Source organism: Ananas comosus, linkage group 22, assembly GCF_001540865.1.
Source record: "Ananas comosus cultivar F153 linkage group 22, ASM154086v1, whole genome shotgun sequence".
Classification (NCBI taxonomy): domain Eukaryota; kingdom Viridiplantae; phylum Streptophyta; class Magnoliopsida; order Poales; family Bromeliaceae; genus Ananas; species Ananas comosus.
The window spans coordinates 6,805,839-6,811,905 of record NC_033642.1 but is presented as its reverse complement, the minus strand read 5'-3'; positions in this window follow the sequence as shown (position 1 = coordinate 6,811,905).

Here is a 6,067-nt window from a genome sequence, read left to right as displayed (position 1 = left end):
AAATACATATAAAATATGTATTTTTGGATTTTCTCGAAATCCGTGCGTCAAACTCAAAATCCGTCAGCGCCATTAGTTCCAGAACAGCTGACAAACGAGCTATTGGACTGCTATAAACAGAGTCCGGTACGAGCCAGAAGCCAACTTCTCACCGTGGCTTCTCCGGAAAATCAAGTTACTATTCACTTTAAGTGAAACTTGGAAATCGCGTAGAATTTCCGTTTTAACTCGTTTTCGCCCGAAACTTGACGAGTGCTTTTGTAATTAAATTACACACAAAAACATCGTCAACTGAGAGTTTAGCTACACTGCAAAAATCTCAGTCCTTACAAACGACCACATTACTTGTCGTCGTTATTTAGTTATTGTTGGCATTCGGTTAAACTGAACCAGGTGCGCTTATGATCGGGCTCGATTTGATGGTTATTATATTGTCTAATTGGACTAGAATTAATTTCGCTTTAAAATTGAAAAGCTAATTAGAGATATATCTTAGCCATATTAGGATAACAATCATAAACTGATTCGGCCTAATCTCTTAATTATCTATTAGGATACGTTTGGTTCGAGTCATGTAATATTACCGAGTATTTCGATATATCCAAGTATCTTGGAATTCTAAATGAGATTATTACTGATGCTATATTAGCGTGATTGTTTTAATACAGTAATGTAATGCTGGATTGCAATGTTTATTGCATTGCTATGTTTGGTATTGTCTATAAAATTCAGTAATCTAGACAATAAAATTTATAGTCTATTCCAAAATTGGGTTGTTCCTAGGAATAAAGTAAATAGTGTTTGGATGGTTAGATTGGAACAAGAGGAATAAAAGTTATAATTTGAAATTAAAATTATATTATATAATTAATTAACATCAAAATATTACTTAAAAATAAATAATAAATTAATCATTAATAATTAATTATAAATAATAAATTAATAATACCGATTATCTAATTAATAATAATAATAATATCGATTATCTAATTAATAATAATAATAATTATTAATATTTTTTAATAAATAATAATTATTATTAATAATTAATTATTAGTAATAAATTAATAATAATAATTATTATCTAATTATTAATAATTAATTATAAATAAAAAAGTAATAATAATATCGATTATCTAATTATTAGGGATAATAATTATTAATAAATATTAATAAGTAATAAGTAATTATTTTTAATTATTAATAATATTATTAGTAGATAAATTAAAATTATTATATCTAACTTATTGAATAATGATTTATAAGATAATAAACTTTAATAGTAATAGCGATGTCTAATTAATAATTATTAATAATTAATTATAAATAATAAATTAATAATAATATCGATTATCTAACTATTAAGGATAATAATTATTAATAAATATTAATAAATAATAATAATTATTATTAATTATTAATAATTAATTATAAAGAATAAATTATTTAATTATTTAATTATTAAAGCAATAAATAATTATTTAAATATATTAATTAGATTAATTAATAATTTACTGCTATTAAAATTAAATTTAGATTTTAATTAACCTTGTTCTCATCAAAGAACAAGCTTGTTCCAGGAAAATGGTGGAACAGCAGTTTCAGCCTTAGACTAGCTTGTTCCAGAATTCCGAGAACTACTGTTCTCGGGTACCAAACATCACGTTTGGAAAGAAAGGGGGGGAACAAGGGCTTATTCCCCCCGTTGTTCCCGAACCAAATGCTACCTAAGGCCCCGTTTGGATCGTGGGATAAGCGGGGATAATGAAAGTTATCCCCGCTATTCCGCCAAACGGGATGAAATTTGGCTGGGATATTTTATCCCGGTCAAACCTTGCTATTCCCGGTTATCCCGGAATAGCAAGGGATTTGCTATTCTACCATTTTGGTGGAACAGTGCTATTCCAATGCTTAATTTCAAACTCAATTAAACTTATAAATTAAATTAAACTAAATTATATAAATATAATATGTTATATATTATAATACATTATTTTTATTATAAAATTATTAATTGTACTATATTAATACATATTATTTATATTTAAATATTATAATAAAATTTATAATAAATTATATTTAAATATTATAAAAAATTCTTTTTATTAAATTTAAATTTAAGTAGAATTTTAAAAAAATTTATAAATTTATTATAATAAATTATTTTTATTAATGGTTCCCACCACTATTCTTATTTTAAAATTTTAAAAATTAAAAATTTAAATTTTTAAAATTTATAATTTATAATCTCAAAATTAAAGTTTAAAATTTAAATTATAAATTTTAAATTTTAAATTTAAATTTTGATATTTTAAATTTTTGAAATTTAAAATTTGATATTTTATATTTTTTTAAATTTAAATATGATCTTAAATTTAAAGTTTGAAATTTAAAATTTAAAATTTTGAATTTAAAATTTGAGATTTTAAATTTCAAAGTTAAAATTTTAAATTTAGAAATATAAATTTAAAAATTTAAAAATTCAAATTCAAATATAATAAGTGGATAATATCATTATTTTTTATTTACAAAACCCATTATCTTTCTTATTCCATCTTACCTAACCAAACGCTATTTTTTTTATTCCAGGAATAATCCAATTTTCATCCAAACGCAAAATTGATCTAATCCTCGCTTATACCTCAATTTATACATATCCCTGGAATAGCCACTTTTTTCTTATCCTCGAACCAAACGATACCTAAGAGTACAACTTCGTTTGGTTTGGGGTTAAGTAAGAACTAGTTATTCCAGGGATAGATATAAGTTTAGGTGTTAGTCTGGAATAGACTAATTTTGCGTTTGGATGAAAATTGAGTTATTCCCAGTGTAGTGTCCCTAGGGTTTAGTTGACGGAATGAGTACAGTATCAGCGACTAGTCGACACATCTGGAGAGTATCGGACTGAGTCGGAGTCGTTTTTACAGGAAATGGATGCAGAAATGGACTTGACGCACTCAAATAAGCAAAACTGAAGTTTTGCAAGTTTAGGGCGCCCAGAAATGGGTTTAGGGCCCCCAGATCTTGAGTGCTGTTTTGTATTAGATGTTGCAACTATTTTGGACCCTGTTTAGGGCGCCTGAAAATTGGATATGAAAATTCACATCGTGAATATCGATTATGTTGACACGTGGGTGTGGTAGGTGAGATCCGCCGAAACCGGATAGTGGTGTAGCTTACCGTCGGACGGAGGAACCGAGGTACTGTTTGTGTAGGCTGGAAGTTCTGGGCGCCCAGAACTGAGTTTAGGGCTCCCAGATCTTGATTTTTCTGCAGCAGTGCAGGTAAGTAAAGGTTATCCTTGAGGCTCAATGCACCTAACCCCTACCTCTATAAAAAGCTGTGGACGACCTCAGTGAACCCTTTTCACCTCTTCTTCACAGGAAGCCTGCAATTTTGCATTCTAGCCCCTCAATTACTCTAAATTTCACAATTCCACCTTGAAGATTGCTGATTTAGCATAATTCCAGCAACGACCCCCGGCGTTTTGGCTCATGTGCGACGTACGAAGCTCCGTTTGCCACGAAACTTGGTTTGGTGGATTCTGGACTTCAAGAGGAATTCGTGGAGCCCATTTTGACAGAATTTGATTGAAGTTAGTTTGGTCAATTCTACATTTTTCTCTACTGCTGGTAGTTTTAAGCTGAATTTGGGAGTTTTGGATTTTCTTAATGCTATCTTTGGAGAAAGCTGGATCTTGGACCTGAGGGTGATTATCCATCATTGTACACTGGTTTTGGGACCTTCCTCACCTGATTTGAAGATTGTTAGGTGAGTTTTGATATTGGAATTGGAGGAATGAGCTTAAGTGCTGAAATTTGAGGGTAATAATGCAAGTTTTGGTGTTTCTTGTGTTTTGCTCCTTGAAGAAGTTTGGTTGGTGGTTCTAAGTGATTTCGGATAGTTTCAGTAGTGGTTCCAGCAACTTTGCGACCCCGTGCTGCCGTGGATTAACGCTAGAGGTGGATTAATCATCGGATTCTCCTCCTAAGTGCATGCATAGTCAACATGTATATTTTCAGCCTTTGTATATCTTATTTTTAGCTCGAATTCATCGATTAGTATGTTAAACGAAATCTGAATTTAGAGCATACTGTAGTGAGTTAGATAAATTATACATGTTGGACTTGAAATTAATTTAGGAGAAAACTAGCGATTCTACACTGTCATATGTTAAACTACCAGATTTAGCTCTAAGAGCCGTAGTTTGTTTGTATCATCACAGTTTTTGGGCGATGGATACTCATATTAGTGTAGAATGCATTTACGCTCGTACTGGGATGCCGAGCTTAAGTAATATTTAACTGTAGATTCTACACTGTCATTTCTAAAAACTATCAGATAGTTCCTTAAGCTGTTGTGCTTCGTATCCACGCTGTTAGTGCGCATTTGATACTCAGATAGTTTCTGAAGCTGTTGCGTTTCGTATCCACGCTGTTAGTGCGCATTTGATACTCAGATAGCTTCTGAAGCTGTTGCGTTTCGTATTCACGCTGTTAGTGCGCATTTGATACTCAGATAGCTTCTGAAGCTGTTGCGGTTCGTATCCACGTTGTTAGTGCGCATTTGATATGCGGATAGCTTAGGAGCTGTAGTTTTTTGTATCGCCGCAATTTGTTAGCGGTGGATACCCAGGATAGTGTAGAATGCATTTACGCTCGTGTTAGGATACCGAACTTATTTTTACAGCAGTGTTTACGCTGTTTCGAACTGTCGGGTACCGTTCAGGTTGACGGTGGACCCAGTTTGCTGTTTTTGCATCAGATTGTGTCGAGGGCACGTGAGTTTGGTTGTTAGACCAGTTAGACCCTATTTACTTGACTATAGCCTGTGAGAGCCTGATTGAGCTCAGCAGAGATACGCTTGCATACTCGGTTGGGTAGCGTCCACGAGTGCCACTCCGAAGTCGGGCTTTGTGCGTTTGCGTTGGTATCGTTGTATCCTGGTTGGACTTGCTCTCCATGGACGGCTTAGCATGGGGGTAGCAGTATAGCTTCGACAGGCGGGACGGGTATATTCATAGTCCCTGGGGTGGGTGTATTCATAGTCCCTAGTGCGATTCGGTCAGAGATTACATTATTCTACGGATAGTTAGTGTTGGATCATGATAGTACAGCTATCGCTTTGTATACAGAAAAATTTTTTATATATACGACGGGTTTGTTGGCATATCCCGGGAAACGAGTAATCCGGGGCGTGACACCCAGGAATAAGAAAAATAGCGTTTGAATAGATAAGATGGAATAAAAAGAATAGTGGGTAGTTATAAATAGAAAATAATGATATTGCCCCTTATATTTAAATTTAATTTTTTAAATATTTATATTTAAAATTTTAAATTTAAATATATAACTTTAAAAATAAAAAAATTAAAATAAATTTTAAATTTTTAAATCTCAAATTCAAAATTTAAAGTTCTAAATTTTAAACTCAAGATTAAATTTAAATTTAAAAATATCAAATATTAAATTTTAAATTTAAAAAATTAAAAATAATAATTTATAATTCATAATTTATAATTATAAATATTAATTAAGATTGCAAATTCTTAAATTTAAAAAATTTAAAATATAAATTTAAAAATTAAATTGGGGTGGGATTAGTTAATCTTACCCTACTTCTGGGCCCACCCCTTGAAAAAGGGTGTTTGGGGATTAAGAGGGCGTTTGGATTGACGAATCTGTAGATCCAACGTAAGTCAAGTACAATGGTGTTTGAGTTTCCGTGAAGTGTGATTATTTTTTTATTATTTGTTTTGACGTAACTCGTACAATCTGAAAGTTAAATTCAATTACTTCTGCTGTTTGTTTTGATGTAACTTTGCCACACCCCGGATTTCTCGTTTCCTCGGACACGCTGACAAATCCGCCGTATACAAAGAAATTTTTTCTGTATACGAAGCGATAGTTGTACCTGTACCTATAATCATACAAAACTACAACCAGTAGTATAGAGCTGCTAACAGAACTGTAAACATATATAAATAAATATCAGGTTCACTATACATACATAGTCTCCAGAATACAGACATCACTCGCTCCAGCGAGGATCTAACATCAGTATGTAC